Raw genomic sequence first — 19,203 nt, forward strand, 5'->3', positions numbered from 1 at the left:
GGCACTGTGCCTATGCAGTTGCACCAACCATGAACACTTTTGCTTTACTCCGTGTTCATTATAAGCCCTCATAACTAAGCCTCTGTTATGAATCGGATTGCGTCCCGCCAAGATATATGTTGTAAACCTTGACCCCTATGCCTGTGGTTAAAATCCAATTTGGGAATGGGTTGTCTTTGTTAGGTCAATGAGACAGGATTAGTGTAGGGTGTGTTTTGAGTCAATCTCTCTTGAGACATTAAAGAGATTAAACAAGAAAGCTAGCAAGCAGAGATAAGGGGAGAGAGATACCAAGCTACATAAAGAATGCTCAGGAGCAGAAGCTCAGAACAGACAAGGATCTTCCTCCAGAGCTGACAGAGTGAGAAAGCCTTCCCCTAGAGCCACCACCCTGAATTCAGGCTTCTAGTTTCTTAAACTGTGAGAAAATAAATTTCTGTTTGTTAAAACCAACCACTTATGGTATTTCTGTAATAGCAGTACTAGATAACTATGACAGTCTCCTAGATTCCTCCCATAAACTCCATTTCTGAAGCTCTCTATTGCTAAATTTGGCTTGCACTCCACCTACTGGTATATCCAACTATTGTACCCAAATTATTGTGATTTTCACTATTACATGATGTTTGGTAAGTACCAAAAGACTTTATCTTTTATTTGCTTTACTGTAAGGACAGGCAGAGGGCGAAAAGGAAGACTTAATAGACACTCAACTTGCCTCCATAGGTGATGGCTTCCTATATACAGGTTTATTCCATAATTGTTCAGAATAACAATGCCTTAGACGCAGGCCAAATTAAAGTGTATACCCAGCAAAGCTGTCATTTTTTAGTTCTAACTAACCAATTCTGTCTCCTTGAGTTTAAATGACCTTTCTTCCTACTTTGAGACTTGTACAAATTTTAAAGTAGATTAAAAACAAATCTCAAATCAATTTCAAAGATAAGTGCTTCCTACAAGTCTTGTCATCAGATATTACTCAATAGAGTCATGTGTGCCTGAGGCATTATTAGTGATATGGGAGGAGTAGAATTTTTATTTCTGTTTTATATCCTCTTTTCTCTCTCTTAACCGTTACAGTAAATGTTGGCAGGTGGTGGTATGAATGTTATTGTGTCCGCCCAAAAAGAAGTGTTGAAGTCCTAACCCTTGTATCTTTGAATGTGACCTTGGTTGGGTAAATAAGGCCTTCCTTTGAAGATATCATCTGGTAAATCATATGGGAGTAGGGCGGGTCCTAGTTATAATTCCTTCTGAGTGGTGTCACATAAAAGGGGAGAAAAGACATAGGGAGAGGGTCACATACAAAAAGAAGACAGATGCTACGTGACACCAAAGGCAGATGCATCTATAAATAGTAAGGAATGTCAAAGATTGCCAACAGCCACCAGAACTAGGAGAGAGGCATGGAACAGTTTCCCTCTTGAAGTCCTCAGAAGGAGCTGATATAATCTGGGTGGTACAAATGTTGATGTGCTCAACTGCTAACTGAAAGGTTTCAGGTTCGAGTGTGCCCAGTGGCATCTTGGAAGAAAGGCCTGGTGATCTACTTCTGAAAAATCAGCCATTGAAAACCCCAAGGAGCACCGTTCTCCTCTGACACATACGGGGTCGCCATGAGTTGGAATTGACTCAATGGCAGTTGGTTGGTTGGTTTGGTTGTTGATACCCTAATTTGAACTTCTAGCCATCAGAACTGTGAGAAAATCAATTTCTATTCTGTAAAGCCGCACCCTGTGGTATTTTGCCAGGGCAACCCAAGGAAACTAAGACAAATGGGTTTGCAGACAGCAGCTTCCACTCCCCCAAGACTGGATGCAGATGTGGTGAGTATTCTCTCTGTATAACCTCCTCCCTTAAAAAGCACATGCCATTCTTTTTCAAAATAACAAGACAGTGGTTTCCTTTTGTCACTCTCTGTTCATAATTGGATGTTGATTGTTCTATTCTACCTGATGTTGTCTGCTGAGTTTGAATATTAAATAAAATGTTTCCTTAGGAAAATGATTATAAGATGTGTTGTGTGTTGTGGTCCCCATCTTTTTGATCTTTCTCGAGCAATATGATTTCTTACTGAAAAATTCTGTTTTCTATGTACTAAAACTTATAAATAAATAAGGACCATGTGAAACTTACCTTCGTCTCAGAGTAAAACAAAACAAAACAAACCCAAATCTGTAGCAATCTAGTTGATGCTGACTCATGGCGACCCCATGTGTTGCAGAGTAGAACCGCACTCCGTCAAAGAATAATATGGCATACTCTGTTGAAAGCAAAAGCAAGGACTTTTACTGAAGGCAAGATACAGTTTAAACTGAGGAAATGCACAGTCCACAAGGTGAAATCACAGTATTCCAAGGTGGTGCAATTACAAAGGCATGTTTATATGCTAAAATCAAGAACTGACAATACAAAATTTCTAATAGGCACTCAGTGATTCAGGAAAGTGGGAGGCTATCTTGAAGCAGGGATCTATAACAGAAATACCGCAAGTGGATGGCTTTAACAAACAGAAATTTACTCTTTCACAGTCTAGGAGGCTAAAAGTCTGAATTCAGGATACCGGCTCCAGAAGAAGGCTTTCTCACTCTGTCGGCGCTGGGGAAAGGTCCTTGTCATCAATCGTCCCCTGGTCTAGGAGTTCTCAGCCCAGGAACCCTGGATCCAAAGGACACACTCCCCTCCTGGTTCTTCATTCTTGGTGGCATGAGGTCCCTCTCTTTTCTGCTTGCTTCTCTCTTTTATATCTCAAAAGAGATTGACTCAAAATACAACCTAATCTTGTAGATTGAGTCCCACTCATTAACATAACTGCCTCTAATCCTGCCTCATTCACATCATAGAGGTAGGATTTACAACACACAGGAAAATTACATTGGATGACAAAATGGTAGACAATCACACAATACTGGGAACCATGGGCTCGCTAATTTGACACACATTTTTGGAGGACACAATTCAATCCATAATATTTAGGGACCATAAGGGGCTTACAGGGTAGTTGCAAGATAATTTCAAGACATTGCTTTCTGGGAACATAGAGGTTACATACAATGTTTGTATCAAGGATCTTGGAGAAATAGCTGACAGTGTTCTTTCTTAGCTTGGTTACAAAGAAAACATTTCCTTGGTTACAAGATTAAGTCTGTATAATGGACAGAAGGTAACAAAAACAGTAAATTATCAATCCCAAGCCTGGGATTGCAGTCCCCACCATCAAACACCCCCAAATTTAGGACTTTCATAGCTCCAAGGAGTTTTCAATGCTCGTGATCTTTCAGAAGGAGATCACCAGGTGTTTCTTCCTAGGCATCTTGAGGTGGATTCGAACCTCCAACCTTTCAGTTAGTAGCTGAACGCTTAACTGTGCCATCTAGGGACTCCCCTTCCCAGGATACAGATAACTAAAAGGAAGTATTTCATAAAAATAAAAACAGGATTAAATCTTGGTTAGAAATCATGCTTTTCTTCTTTTATTCCTTCAAAGGAAATTGAGACTTTTGCTACAACAAAGAGGAAAATAATTAAACCCCAAATTAAACTTGCCCAATAAAGATTTTTTTTAACAGAGTCAAAAATAAAAATCAGCCAACAATCTAACTTCCGTGTAGCATTTCTGCTGAGCAAGATAAAGTGTGCTGATGACAAATACTTAAAAAAAAAAAACTGTGGCCTGAAGAATTCCGCTAGAGGCAGGGACACAATCTTTGTCTTCCATCAAAAAATTATCATAAAACAGACTCCTGCTGTTTTCGTAGAAATTGATGATTATCAAAAGAATTTCAGAATTACTACGAAAAATTATGGCCAACGGGCCTGAGGATGGCGAAAGGACAGATGCTTAACTAAATTCCTTTACCTGGGTCGTTTGGAGGTTGGAAGAATTGATTGGTTACATTTGTCTTTAAACCCCCTCTCTTCCTCCTTCTCACATTGTCTGGCATTTGCTGTCCTTGTTTTTCGGGCAGCTGTTAAAAATGCATGAGTTTAGCTGATGATTAGACTAAGTGATTCTTCCTTGAAGTCATTAATTATCAATGCGAGGCTTCTTGGTGGAAGGAAGCAACCCAAAAGGAATTCTGAGTTCTTTGCAAGACAGGCTCGCGTATCTGCCGAAGGTGACTGGAGGAGAAAGTCTGGCCATTTGGAATGCTTCAGTGCTGTGTGCAAGGAGCGTAAAGAATCAACTAGAAAATATAGAAACAGTGGAATGAAGTGTAAAGCACGTGCTGATTTTTTCTGCTCCGCGTAAAGTACATCTCTTATTTTCTGTCCAGCATTGATGTCTTGGAGGAATCATCCCTCCTTTGTTGTTGTTAGTTGCCATGGAATCGATTCTAAGTCGTGGCAACCCCAAATGTGCAGAGTAGAGCTGCTCCGTAAGGTTTTCAAAGCTGCTACCTTTTGGAAGCAGATCGCCAGGCCCGTCTTCTGAGGCCCCTTGGGTGGGTTTGAACTGCCAGTCTTTTGGCTGGTGGTAGGGCACTTAACCATTTGTGCCATCCAGGGACTCAACTCCTCTTTTACTCTACATGATGCTGGTGGGCGGCTGACCATGGGACCTCACCTTGTAATCATTGGAGGGAGGACACGGGAAATAGGGACCTGACCCAAGCTAAGCCGACCAATGTCCTCTCCTGGAAGTTTGAATCTTTTTTTTCATTCATTTACTCATTCATTCATTGAGTACCTACATGGAATTTTGAAGCCTGAGGGAAGATACTCAGACAGAAGGTGGTTTGGAGCTGGGCCACCTGATGGCTAGAGCCGAAATGGCTGCTACCCAGGCACCTGGACTGACCCTGCTCTCTGTCCTTCTTGTGGCCATGGTGTTGAGCCCTTCATTCATATACATGAGGTACTCTAGAAGATTTTCAATAAACCCTGTTTTTTGCTTAATGTAGCAAGATCAATTTCCATTGTTTACCACTTAAAAAGCAACAACAGATATTTACAGGTATAACAGCAATTTCTGGGTCAGAAATTAAATTTAGCATCTGCATGAGAGAAAGACATTATACAGTATGATGGTTCCAAATTGTCCGTAGCTGAGGTGCAGGCCTCTTCGGCATTCAGCCATCTTCCTGTTCTACTTCCTGTGATCCTTGTAGCTCTAGAGCACAGTTAGGGTTTTAAGAGAGGCTAGTAAGGCAGTGAGGGGTAGCATAGTGTTGCCCAAAGTGTGTTCTGAAGAACAGTAATCCCTTGACAAATTCTGTAAACAGACAAAGAAACAAACACAACATTGTGTAGCCAAATAGGATGTAGAAACAACACATCTTGTATGTGCCTACTGGAGATTTACTGCTCACGAACATAGCAAGGGCTCTGATGAGTTTTTCGAGAAAGGAATCTGTTTAACACAGCATGTCCCAGACTTACTTGACTACAGAATCCCTTTTCTATAGACTATCTATTAATATGTTGTGAAACCAGGATTTTGTGAAACCCCTTTAGGGAAACAGGTGTAAAGGAATCAGAAAACACAGTTTTTAGATATTCTGATACCCATTTGGTGGAGTGCTGACAGATAAATTTTTACTTAATTGCCTTATTTACTAAAACAGAATTTCATCTTTAATCATATATATTTTTTAATGATTTGAAGTATTTTGTTGGTTCCTTATTTGAAATGAGTATTTAATAAACTGGTTATTGTAATTTCAGATGGTTAACCACCCAACTTCTCTTTCCTGAAGGGAGGGCAGATAAATTCACTCCAAGGTCATTAGCCAAAAGGAAAACAAGCTCCAAGTTTATCAATTTGTGCATTTGTTATAAAACTTGAGACATTGGGTTTGTCACTCTTAGTGGAAACAATGAATTTGTAATCAGAGCAATGGTTCCCAACCTGGGACATGTAGCAATGTCTGGAGATGTTTTTGGTTGTCAAACTGGGGAGGGGGAATTAGGGTGCTACTGGCATCTAGTGGGTAAAGATCAGGAAGCTCTAAACATTTTTGTGATGCACAGGATAATGGACACTCACAATAAGGAATTGTCCAGCACCCAATGCCATTAACAGTGCCGAGGCTGAGAAACCCTGCATTAGTGCAAGTGTTGCTTGAGAAGAAATAGTCTCACACCAAACATAGATCAAGACAGAAAGAGTCCTTTAAGGCCTTACTACGGAGTCCTTGAGCAGTGCAAATGGTTAACACGTCTGGCTGTAATTGAAAGACTGGTGGCTTGAGTCCACCAGAGGCACCTCAGAAGAATGGCCTGGAGATCTACTTCAAAAAATCAGCCATTGAAAATCCTATGAAGCACTGTTCTGCTCTGACACACCCGAGGTCACCACAAGTTGGAGTCAACATGATGGCAACTGGTTATATTTTTAAACCAGTAGGTTCAATGACACGCTCCCCATAAACTCTTTGGCACTATGTTTGAGAGCTTGAAGTCTAGACTCTGTCATTCATGAACCTTTGACCTGGACAAGTCACTTGGGGCGTCAGTTTCTTTACCTGAAAAAGGCAGATTAGATGAGATTTTTGAGAGTTTTCTAGTGACATTATGATTCATGAAGAGCAATCCTAAGACATGAACTCTTCAATGTGAAGTAAACAATCACTGACCTTAGGTTTTGGGGGCGTTCAATTGTGCAGAGAAGATCTGGGTACAGCGATGTTGCCTCCCTGTCCTGGTCATGTCTGGTAGTCACGTAGCGGTCATGAGAGAACAGAAACGACCCAGTGTTTTTCCTAGTGAGTCTTCATTGATGTCTGTTACTCTACTCATTCCTTAAATGAAAGTTCTGATTTCAGCCCTCTTCTCAAACTACGCTCATCTTTGGCCATCTCTCCTCTCTCATTACATTCAACTATCACTTCTGTTAATGCCAACCTCTATCTCAAATCCTCATCTTTCTCCTGAGCACTATTTCAAGTTGTTTCTTAGATATCTCCACATGGATAATGATGATAATGATGGTGATAATAATATTAACTATAATACCTAACACTATTAACCTTTTTTTTTTAAAACTGTGGTTTGGGTCAAAGTTTACAGAGTAAATTAGTTTCCCATTCAACAATTTATACACATTTTGTTTCACGACGTTAGTTTCAATTCCCTCAATGTGACAGCACTCTACCCACTTCCCCTCTGAGTTCCCCATTTCCATTTGCCCATCTTTCCTGCCCCTCCCTACCTTCTGCACTTTATTTTTGGGCAAATGCTTCCCTTTTGGTCTCATATGGTTGAGTGTTCTGAGGAGCAGGTTTCGCACAGGTGTTATCACTTTAGTGTTATTGTTCACTTTTTAGGCCTGTCCATTGTTTGGGTCACTATGAGTTGGAATCCACTCGAAGGCAGTGAGTTTTTTTTTTTTTTTTATTGTTTGGCTGAAAGGTGATCTCTGGGAATGGGTTCAGTTCCAGGTTTGTAGGGTGTCTAAGGTCCATAGTCTCAAGGGTTCCACCAGTCTCTATCAGACTAGTAAGTCTGGTCTTTTTTATGGATTTGAATTTTGTTTTACATTTTTCTCCCACTCTGTCCAGGATCTTCTATTGTGATCCTGATGGTAGCCGGGCTCCATCTAGTTCTTCTGGTCTCAGGCTAGTGGAGGCTGTGGTTTGTGTGGTCCATTGGTCCTTTGGGCTAATTGTTTCCTTGAGACTCTGATTTTCTTTACTCTTCTTTGCTCCTGACAGGCACACTATTGACCTTTTGCTGTGATCTGGGCATTATCCTAAGCCCTTTTATTAACTCATTTATGCTTACAGGGTAAGTAACTTGGTCAAGGTCAAACAATTAGTGTATGGTAGAGCTGGGATTCAAAAGTACCAATGTTTCAAACCAATGTCCTGAATAGATCAGGTTCTTTCTCACACAGTTCCTGTTACTGTGTTCCCTAGTATGATAGATTCCATCACCTGGGCTGGACTTTTTTTTCTTTTAGTTGTGCTTTGGGTGAAAGTTTACAGCTCAAATTAATTTCTCATACAAAAATTTATATTTATAATGTCATGTGACACTAGTTGCAATTCCTACAATGTGACAGCACACTCCCCTTTCCACCCCGGGTTTCTCATGTCCATCGAACCAGCTCCTGTCCCTTCCTGCCTTCTCATTCTGCCTCTGGACAGCAGCCGCCCATTTGGTCTCATGTATCTCCTTGAACTAAGAAGTACACTCTTCATGAGTATTATTTTATGTTTTATAGCCAGTCTAATCTTTGTGAAGAGTGGGCTTCAGGAATGGTTTCAGTTCTGGGTTAACAGAGTGTCTGGGGGCCATGGCTTCATGTGTTCCTCTATTCTCAGACCATTAAGTGTGGTCTTTTTATGTGAATTTGAGCTCTGTTCCACACTTTTCTCCTGCTCCATCAGGGATTCTCTGTTGTGTTCTCTATCAGGGCGGTCATTGGTGGTAGCGAGGTACCATCTAGCTCTTCTAGTTTCAGGCTTATAGAATCTCTGGTTTGTGTGGCTCTTTTGTCTCTTGTGGCATAGTGGTTAAGTGCTACGGCTGCAAACCAAAGGGTTGGCAGTTCGAATCCACCAAGTGCTCCTTGGAAACTCTATGGGGGCAGTTCCACTCTGTCCTGTAGGGTCGCTATGAGTTGGAATCAACTTGACGGCACTGGGTTTGGTTTTTTTTGTCTCTTGGGCTAGTATTTTCCTTGTGTCCTTGGTGTTCTTCATTCTCCTTTGCTCCAGGTGGGTTGGGACCAATTGATGCATCTTAGTTGGCTGCTCACACACTTTTAAGACCCCAGACGCCACTCACCAAAGTGGGATGCAGAATGTTTTCTTAATCAACTTTGTTATGCCAGTTGACCTAGATGTCTCTTGAAACCATGGTCCCCAGACCCCAGCCCCTGCTACTCTGTCTGTCAAAGTGTTTGGTTGTATTCAGGAAACTTCTTAGCTTTTGGTTTAGTCTGGTTGTGCTGACCTCCCCTGTATTGTGTGTTGTCCTTCCCTTCACCTAAGATGAGTTTTGTCAACTATCTAGTTAGTGATACCCCTCTTCCTCCCTGTCTACCCTTGTAACCATCAAAGAATGTATTCTTCTGTGTTTAAACATTTTCTCCAGTTCTTATAATAGTGGTCTCATACAATATTTGTCCTTTTGCAATTGACTAATTTCACTCAGCATAATGCCTTCCAGATTCATGCATGTTGTGAGATGTTTCTTGGATTCATCATTGTTCTTTATTGTTGCGTAGCATTCCACTGTGCGTATGTATCATAATTTGTTTATCCATTCATCTGTTGATGGGCACCTAGGTTGTTTCCATCTTTTTTCTATTGTGAACAGTGCTGCAATGAACATGGTATTGCATATATCTATTCATGTGATGGCTTTTATTTCTCTAGGATGTATTCCAAGGAATGGGATTGCTGGATTGTATGGTACTTCTATTTCTAGCTTCTTAAGGAAGTGCCAAGTTGATTTCCAAAGTGGTTGTACCATTTTACATTCCCACCAGCAGTGCATAAGTGTTCCAGTCTCTCTACAACCTCTCCAACATTTTTTTTTTCGTGTTTTTTGGATTAGTGCTAGCCTTGTTGGAGTGAGATGATATCTCGCTGTAGTTTTGATTTGCATTTCTCTAATGGCTAATGATCATAAGCATTCCTTCATGTATCTGCTAGTTTCCTGAACATTGTCTTTGGTGAAGTGCGTGCTCAAATCCTTTGCCCATTTTTTAATTGGATTATTTGCCTTTTTGTTGTTGAGGTTTTGCAGTATCTTGTAAATTTTAGAGATTAGACCCTGATCTGATATGTGGTAGCCAAATTTTTTTTCCCATTCTATAGGTTGTCTCTTTCTCTTTTGGTAAAGTGTTTTGATAAGCATAAATGTCTGATTTTTAGGAGCTCCCAGTTATCTAGTTTCTCTTCTGGTGTTTGTGTATTGTTAATAATGTTTTATATGTTGTTTTTGCCATGTATTAGGGCTCCTAGCATTGTCCTTATTTTTTCTTCCATGATCTTTATCATTTTAGGTTTTATATTTAGGCCTTTAATCCATTTTGAGTTGGTTTTTGTACATGGTGTGAGGTATGGGTCTTGTTTCATTTTTTTTTTTGCAAATAGATATCCGGTTATACCAGCATCATTTGCTAAAAAGACTATCTTTTCCCCATTAATGGACTTCAGGCCTTTGTCAAATATCAGCTACTCATAGGTGGACGAATTTACATCCGGTTTCTCAATTCTGTTCCATTGGCCTATGTATCTGTTGTTGTACCAGTACCAGGCTGCTTTGACTACAGTGGTGGTATAAAAGATCCTAAAATCAGATGGTGTGAGGCCTCCCACTTTGTCTTCTTCAGTAATGCTTTACTTATCGGGGGTCTCTTCCCCTTCCATATGAAGTTGGTGATTTGTTTCTCCATCTCATTAAAAATGTTGTTGGAATTTGGATCAGGATTGCATTGTATCTGTAGATTGCTTTGGGTAGAATTGACATTTTCACAATGTTGGGTCTTCCTATCCATGAGGGTGGTATGTTTTTCCACTTATGTAAGTCTCTTTTTGTTTCTTGCAATAACATCTTGGAGCTTTCTTTGTATAGGTCTTTTATGTCTCTGTTTAGATTTATTGCTAAGTATTTTATCTTCTTTGGGGGACATTGTAAATGGTATTGATTTGGTGATTTCCTTTTCAAAGTTCTGTTTGTTGGTGTAGAGGAATCCAACTGATTTTTGTATGTTTATCTTGTATCCTGATACTTTGCTGAAATCTTCTATGAGTTCCATTAGTTTTCTTTTGGATTTTCTGGTGTTTTCTGTATATAAGATCACATCATCTGCAAATAGGGATACTTTTACTTCTTCCTTACCAATGTGGATGCCCTTTATTTCTTATTCGTGCCTTATTGCTCTGGCTAGGGTTTCCAGCACAATGTTGAATAAGAGTAGTGATAAAGGGCATCCTTGTCTGATTCCCGTTCTCAAAGGGAATGCTTACAGACTCTCTCCATTTGGGATGATGTTTTGCTCATGGCTTTGTATAAATGCCCTTTATTATGTTGAGGAATTTTCCTTCTATTCCTATTTTGCTGAGAGTTTTTATCATGAATGTGTGTTGGATTTTGTCAAATGCCTTTTCTGCATGGATTGATAAAATCATGTGGTTCTTATGCTTTGTTTTATTGATGTGATGGATTACATTGATTGTTTTGCTAATGTTGAACCATCCCTGCATATGTGGTATGAATTCCACTTGGTCATGGTGAATTATTTTTTTGATATATTGTTGAATTCTATTGGCTAGAATTTTGTTGAGGATTTTTGCATCTACGTTCATGAGGAATACAGGCCTATAATTTTCTTTTTTTGTGGTGTCGTTACCTGGTTTTGGTATCAGGGTTCTGCTGGCTTCATGTAATGAGTTCAGTAGTATTTCATCCCTTTCTACGCTCTGAAATACCTTCAGTAGTACTGGTGTTAATTATTCTCTGAAAGTTTGGTTGGATTCTCCAGTGCAGCCATCAGGGCCAGGGCTTTTTTTGTTGTTGTTGGAAGTTTTTTAAATTACCTCTTCAATCTCTTCTTTTGTTATAGGTTTATTTAGTTTTTCTATCTCAGTTTGTTTTAGTTTAGGTAGGTAGTGTGTTCCTAGAAATTTGTCCATTTCCTCTAGGTTTTCAAATTTCTTGAGGTACAATTTTTCATAATATTCTGTTATGATTCTTTTAATTTCAGTTAGGTCTGTTGTGATACCACCCATCTCATCTCTTATTTGGGTTATTTGCTTCCTCCCCTGTTTTTCTTTTGTTAGTTTGGCCAATGGCTTATTGATTTTATTGATCTTTTCAAAAGAACCTGCTTTTGGTCTTGTTGACTCTTTCAATTGTCCTTCTACTCTCTATTTCATCTCTAATTTTTATTATTTCCTTTTTTCTGATGCCTGAAGGCTTCTTTTGCTACTTTCTTTCTATTTGCTCGAGTTGTAGGTCTAATGTTTTGATTTTGGTCCTTTCTTCTTTTTGCATGTGTGCATTTTATTGCTATAAATGGACCTCTGAGCTCTGCTTTTGCTGTGTCCCAAAGGTTCTGGTAGGGATGTGTTCATTCTCATTTGATTCAATGAATTTCTTTATTCTGTCCTTGATTTACTCTATAACCCAGTAGTTTTTGAGCAAGGCATTGTTCAGTTTTCATGTATTTGATTTTTTTTCCTTGTTTTTTTCTGTTATTGATTTCTGCTGTTACAGCCTTATGGTCAGAAAAGATGCTTTGTAAAGTTTCGGTGTTTTGGATTCTGTTAACACTTGCTTTGTAGCCTAATAGGTAGTCTATTCTGGAGAATGTTCCATGTGCATTGGAAAAGAAGTATACTTGGTTGCTATCGATTGGAGTGTTCTGTATATGTCTATGAGATCAAGTTGGTTGATTGTGGCATTTAGATCGTCTGTGTCTTTATTGAGCATCTTTCTAGATGTTCTATCCTTCACCAAAAGTGGTATGTTGAAGTCGCTTACTACTATTGTGGAGTTGTCTGTTTCTCTTTCGTTGCTGTTAGAGTTTGTTTTACGTATTTTGGAGCCCTGTTGTTGGGTGCATAAATATTTATTATGGTTATGTCCTCCTGGTGTATTGATCCTTGACTCATTATATAGTGTGGTGGTGGATTTTCCTTTAAAGTGTACTTTGTCAGAGATTAATATTACCACTCCTGTTCTTTTTAAAATTTTTTTTTATTGTGTTTTAAATGAAGGTTTATAGAACAAACTTGCTTCTTATTAAACAGTTAGTACACATATTGTTTTATGACATTGGTTAACAACTCCAAAACATCTCAATACTCTCCCTTCTCTACCTTGGGTTCCCCATTACCAGCTTTCCTGTTGCCTCCTGCCTTCCTGCTTTTTTTGATTGTTTTTTGCTCGATATATTTTTTCCATCTTTTGAATTTTAGTTTGTGTCTTTGATTCTAAGGTGTGTCTCTTGTAGGCAGCATATAGATGGATTTGTCACTTTATTGGTGCATTTAGTCCATTTATGTTCAGTGTAATGAGTTTAGTGCTGTCATTTTGATTTTTTTTTTTTTTGTGGCACTTAATTTTGCACTTAATTTTCTGTGCTGTCATTTTCCTTTATGTATTTTCTTTTCATCTTTTCCATTGTTGTTGATTTTCTTCTTTTTTATTTTGATGTGTAGTTTTGTTAGTTTCCTTTGTGGTTGCCTTAAAATTTACCTCAGTTTTTCTATGTTTAAACCAATCTTGATATTGCCTTAACTTCCTCCCCATATAAAAGTTCTATGAGTACACTATCTAGTCCCTCTTTTTTGTTTTAATGTTTTCGTCTTTTACATATTGACGTCTCTGTTTCCCTATTTTCAGTGTTTTAGCTTTGACTTATTTTTGTAACTTCCCTATCTGAGTTTATATTTTGTTGTTCTGTCCTGTGTTCTAGTCTTTAGTTGTTATCTGATATTATTGATTCTCTAACTGGAGGACTCCCTTTAGCATTTCTTATAATTTTGGTTTGGTTTCTACAAATTCCCTTAACTTCTATTTATCTGGAAATGCCCTAATTTTGCCTTCATATTTGATAGATATTGGTCTGTAATTTTCTTTTTTTGTGGTGTCTTTGCCCTGTTTTGGTATCAGGGTTATGCTGGCTTCATAGGATGCATTTGAAAGTATCACTTCCTTTTCTATGTTCTGAAGTAGTTTGAGCAGTAGTGGCGTAAGCTCTTCTCTGAATGTTTGGTAGAATTCTCCAGTAAAGCCATCTGGGCCAGGGCGCTTTCTTATTGAGAGTTTTTTTTTTTTTACCTTTTCAATCTCTTGTTATGGGTGTGTTCAGATTTTCAGCACCAGTTTGTGTTAGTTTGGGTAGGTAGTGTGTTTCTAGAAATTTGTCCATTTCCTCTGGGTTTTCAAATTTGTCAGAGTATAGTTTTTCATAATACTGTTATGATTCTTTTTATTTCAGTTGGGTCTGTTTTAATGTCCCCCATTTCATTTCTTATTTGGGTTGTTTGCGTCCTCTCCTGTTTTTCATTTGTCAATTTGGCTAGTGGTTTGTTGATTTTGTTGATCCTTTCAAAGAACCAACTTTTGGTTTTGTTGATTCTTTCTATTTTTTTTTTCTATTGTCTATGCCTTTGTATTTGAGAAATTGTTTTACTGGATATACAGTTCTTGGTTGGCAATTTTTTTCCTTCAAGGCTTTATACATGTCATCCCATTTCCTTCTTGCCTGCATAGTTTCTGCTGAGTAATCAGAGCTTAGTCTTATTGGCTCTCCTTTGTAAATGACTTTTTGTTTATCTCTAGCCACTTTTAAAATTCTCTCTTTACCTTTGGTTTTGGCAAGTTTGATTATAATGTGTCTTGATGACTTTCTTTTGGGATCTCTCCTCTATGGGGTTTGATGCGCTTCTTGGATAGATACTGTCTCATCTTTCTTGATATCAGGGGAGCTTTCTGCTAACAAATCTTCAGCAGTTCTCTGTATTTTCTGTTATCCCCCCCTGTTCTGGTGCTCCAATCACTCGTAGGTTATTCCTCTTGATAGAGTCCCACATAATTAGGATTTCTTCATTTCTAAAGAATTCTTTTATCTGATTTTTCCTCAAATATGTTGTTGTCAAGTGCTTCATCTTCAATCTCACTAATTCTGACTTCCATTGCCTCATTTCTGCTCCTATGACTTTCTATTGAGTTGTCTAATTCTGAAATTTTATTGTTAATATTTTGGGTTTCTATTTGCTGTCTCTCTGTGCATTCTTGCAGCCTGTTAAATTTGTCATTTTGCTCTTGTGTAGCCTCCCCAAATCCCTCTATTGCTTCGCCTGTGTGTTCCTTGGCTTGTTCTGCATTTTGCCTGATCTTCTTCCTGATCTCTTGAAGAGCTCTGTATATTAATCTTTTGAATTCTACCTTCAGTAATTCCAAGACTTCATCTTCCTCCAGGAGGTTCCCTGATTCTTTGTTTTGGTCACTTGCTGAAGCCAGCATGGTCTACCTCTTTATGTGATTTGATATTGACAGTTGCCTCTGAGCCTTCAATAAGTTATTATTTTTTTTTTTATTTTATGTTTTCTTACTGTGTCCTAGCTTCATGTTTTGTTTTGATATGTCCAAATAGGCTGGTCATGTGAGCTACATTGATTAATTGCTATCTTTGAAGTTTTCACATCCTGTCACTAGGTGGTTAGCGTTGCTACTAGGTATGTGAACCCAGAAGGCTGTTTACTTTTCTTGTGTGGATTTGGCTCAGGTGTCCAGGTCACTGGTCACCAAGTGTGTGGTACATGCTCTCATCTACAGTCCTAGGCAAGCAGGGCTACGTTAGGATGATTGGAGCAGGCACAGATATCAGGCTGCAGTAGGGCGTTATGTGCTGATTGAGGTAGGGAACTGAAAGCTGTCCCTAAGTACTTGGGTAGAAGGTGTGTCCCTGTCCCCTAGAGCATGTAGGTGGGTGAATTTTGCGGCCGGACTTTGAGCACCCATTTCTTTTGGGTGCCCAAAGTGGGAGGTAATACTTATTCTCAAACCCCTGTCATGGGTGGCTAGGTGGAGTGGGTGGAGCCACCAGTTCTCAGGCCCCTGATATGGGTAGGTGAGAACCCTGCTTAACGGGCAGGGCAGTGTCAAATGTCATGAATCTGCCACTCCCCCTTAGCTGTTGCAGTTCAAAATAGGCTTCAGGTATATACCCTGTTGTACTATGCTAATGAGGGCCAACTCTGTTGAATGGGCCCACACAGGTCTAGGCAGGGGTTAAAGGCATTTGAACTCCATGGACCCCTTATGCCTGTGCCTAGGCAAAGGGGCAGTGCCTGCGCTGATTTCCCAGCTAGAGGTGCTGGCAGTTTCTTTTTTTTCCTGTTTGTTTTTTTTATTTGTTCCCTTTCCAATTCTGGGAGACTGGCTCAGGAGGGAAGTGTTCCACTTCTGGTCTAGGTGGTGCAACAATCACTGAATACTGCTAGACCTGGAGTGAAGCAGAGTGGGGAGGGGTAGGTAAGGGGGGGAGAGGAACTTCCCAGAGGTGGAAGGGTTATTTTGATCCTGCGTGGTAAGTTAGCTGCTTGCACTTAAGTTTCACAAATGCAGCGCTGCTTCCTCCTGGCTCTGGAGGCTTGTGTAGACTCTCTGCCACTGGGTTGCTCTTGATGTGGACAACGCATCCAGAGTGCCACTGCTTGCCTCAGCTCACAAGTGGCCTGGCACTTCCTTGATGCTTCTGAACTGTCTTTCCCTCCCCTTGCTTCTCAGTCCGACTCCTCAACTTTGTTTTTGATGTTCAGGGTTCCTAGGTTGTCAAATATAGTCAATTCACTTTTTTTGAGGGGTCTTTGTTATAAGAGGGACCACAGGAAGCATCGGACTGTTCCACCATCTTGGTCCCACCTCTAGGCTGTACTTCTTAAATCCTCCTCCCATATCCTTATATTTGCAACCAGTCAATTTCCAGGAACTTTTTATTTAACATCGAATCCATCTTTTCTTTCCTTGAACATTCTTACTGTCATGTCCCAACTGCAGATCTTCATCTAACATATTACAATAACCATGTAACAAAATAACCTTCTAATCTTTTCCTCTCTAGTATTCATTCTGCTATTATATGCTCCCTTGTAAAAGAGAGTTAGTCATTTCATTCCATTCTCAATGGACTGGCCCCTTCCTGCTTATAGAATAAAGAGGAAACCCTTATCCTGGCATCCCACATCCTCCGTGACTAAGGCCCAAGCTATCGTACTGGCCACACCTCCTTCTCTAACCCTTCAACCACAGTAGTTTTTGTGTATCTTTTGATCACATCATGTAGTTTTATGCCTTAAATTTCTCAAGGGTAGTGTCTATATACTCTTGCTTCTCACTGTAGCACCAGGACACAGTTCTATTGGTTGAGCAAATTACCTTACTTTTTCCTTGCATTCATTAGGGTAACACATTTATCTTTGTTTAAAATACATAGACAGGCTTTTTGTGGTTCTGAGAATGGGTTTGCCCCAGCCCCAATATATTCCAGATGAAATGGGAGTGTTCCTTCTATTTTAGGATGAACTCATCTCCTTTTCTACCATGTTATCTTGTCCCTGGGACTTTTCTTCTCCAGTCAGGTGTTCCTCTACCCTTATATCTTGTGATATAGCGCAGTCAGTAGGGGAATGTGATAGCTTTCTATACACTTTCTTTAAGGCTTTGTTTACTCTCTCACCAGTAGCTCCAGAATTTCCCACAGCAGGGGGTTAGGAATAGTCATCTAGGTAGAAGCATGGGCCAGCAGACTTGTCTTGAACCTGCCTTGCTGTTCTAAGCACACTATTCTTACTTGGACTGTAGGTATAGTTAGAGTGGATTTTGAGGACTCTTGGGTGTTATAGGGTATACTAAAACCTCAGACCTCTCTATTTAACCCTCGTGACACTGGTCAAAGCTTCTGCAGCTGCAAATGTAGTACCACTCCCTACTATCTCTGACATGACTGAAGTTCCTGCCAAGAATAGATTTCACCAACTCTTCTTTGTATATGCTGGCTGTATGCTTGTCCAAGCCAGTGAAAGAGTGGGGATGGATCCCAATTTTAGCAGAATCTGCAAGATTCTACTTTGTGGGCATCTGGTTTTAGAGATGAAGGTTTACAAGTTACCCAGTTAGTAGAGAAACAAATTCTGACTCCATTTATAACTGTACATCAGAGGAAGCCAGGACAACCAGTGAGCAATTGGAAGCATTGCCTTGGTCAACGTTTATATTTACTGTATTCCCATGGAATTGAGACCTTTTTAGTATATGTAACAAATCCTGTCTTTCTTTTCAGATAAGGAGGTTAGGATTGTTATTTTATTTTTCAGCAACCAAGACAGGAAATTAGCTTCCACAGTCTGACGTGCGAACTGGTAAGTGAAATTGGAAGAAAAGCGAGGGTTCCTTTGAGATGATGTGTCTTATACATTAATTGAGAATAAGGGCTAGAAAGTCCCCAGTCAGGTAAGCAAACCTCCCTTAGAGCTGACAGAGAGTTCATATACCTTTGAGAGTTAGAAGTGTAATCTGGAGGAAACATCTTCATGCCCTTAAATGGCCAAGGGACTAGCCTGCCAACACACTGTTCAATAAATGGTGTTGGACTGAAATTATTTATGCATACTTCTTCACTCTGGAATATCCATTTCTCTACCAAAATCTTTCAAAGCCCAGATCGATATCTTCTTCCAGTTAACTTTCTCTGATATAGCTTCCTCATGTAGAATTAATTATTCCTTCTACAATCCTACCGGATATTTTAGTGTCTGTTACTTCTATATATTGTAAGCTTCTTGAGCAGGGAAACTGTGACTTTTTCATTTTGTGTTTCCTCAGCTATTGCCATTACTGGGTGGTGTGCATGTATTGTTTACACATAGAAAGGGCTCAATGAATGATAATAAAATTGTATCTCTTTAAGTTCCCTTTAGCTCTGTGATTCTAAGATTATCATTCATTATTTTGTTAAGCTTTTATTGCATTGGGATAAACGTGTCTCCTGGAGAAATATGTTATGGGTAATAAAAAATTAAAATCCTAAAAGTTCATAAGGATTTTAATTACAGCAAAACTATGACCGAAAGTTTTATGGAAATGCCAGTGTGTTTCACCACAAAAGAATAACAAATTTCTTTCTTATTCCATAATACACTCTTTCGGAACACTGCTTTTAAAGAAAGTGAGAATTGTGCTGGAAAACTGTCTTAATTTTATTACTATTGCAATTTAAAAACTTTAATTTTCTCTTTATTTTATCTATGACTCCAACACATGTAAGATATTTACTAAACATCAAGTCAGGACTGAAGACGTCCCATGGATTTGTTTAATTTGGTGTTATTAGTAACTTCAATACTTAAAGACAGAGAAAGTAGAAGTCAATAATACAAACCAATATCCAGTTCTCCTTTCCTTCTTAGGAACACAGGGGCTACACTTCCCAGCTTGCTTGCACTTAAAGGAGGCCACGTGTTGGTTTCTGCCAAGAAAATACGAGAGTGATGTGAGGCAATGGGAAGCTCAATGTGATTCTCTAGTTCTCTTTCCCTGCCTTAGCAATCATGGAGGAGGCCTGGTGTTGAAATGACAGAACCACCAGGTTAAAACAGTTTGAATTGCTGAATCACCACATGGGGATCAGCTGCCCTGGGGAGCTATCAGGACCCATAATGGACTTTGCTTGAGTGAGAAACAACTATTATGTGTTAAACCAGGGAGATTTGTGGATTAATTTGTCATGGTAGCATC

General features: G+C 39.4%; 1 long non-coding RNA gene across 3 annotated transcripts in view; it reads left to right on the top strand.

The window, feature by feature from the left end:
- LOC111750320 (uncharacterized) overlaps positions 1–19,203 on the top strand; it is a 150,039-nt gene that overhangs the window by 119,264 nt on the left and 11,572 nt on the right. The window contains exon 7 of one of the 3 annotated variants that reach the window (XR_010318106.1): positions 17,750–17,828. This is a non-coding gene — a long non-coding RNA (uncharacterized LOC111750320). Of the gene's footprint in view, positions 1–1,751; positions 15,078–17,749; positions 17,829–19,203 lie in introns of those variants that run through there. The other 2 variants (XR_010318107.1, XR_002785484.2) reach the window with 2 other exon arrangements.

Source organism: Loxodonta africana, chromosome 16, assembly GCF_030014295.1.
Source record: "Loxodonta africana isolate mLoxAfr1 chromosome 16, mLoxAfr1.hap2, whole genome shotgun sequence".
NCBI classification, from domain to species: Eukaryota; Metazoa; Chordata; class Mammalia; order Proboscidea; family Elephantidae; genus Loxodonta; species Loxodonta africana.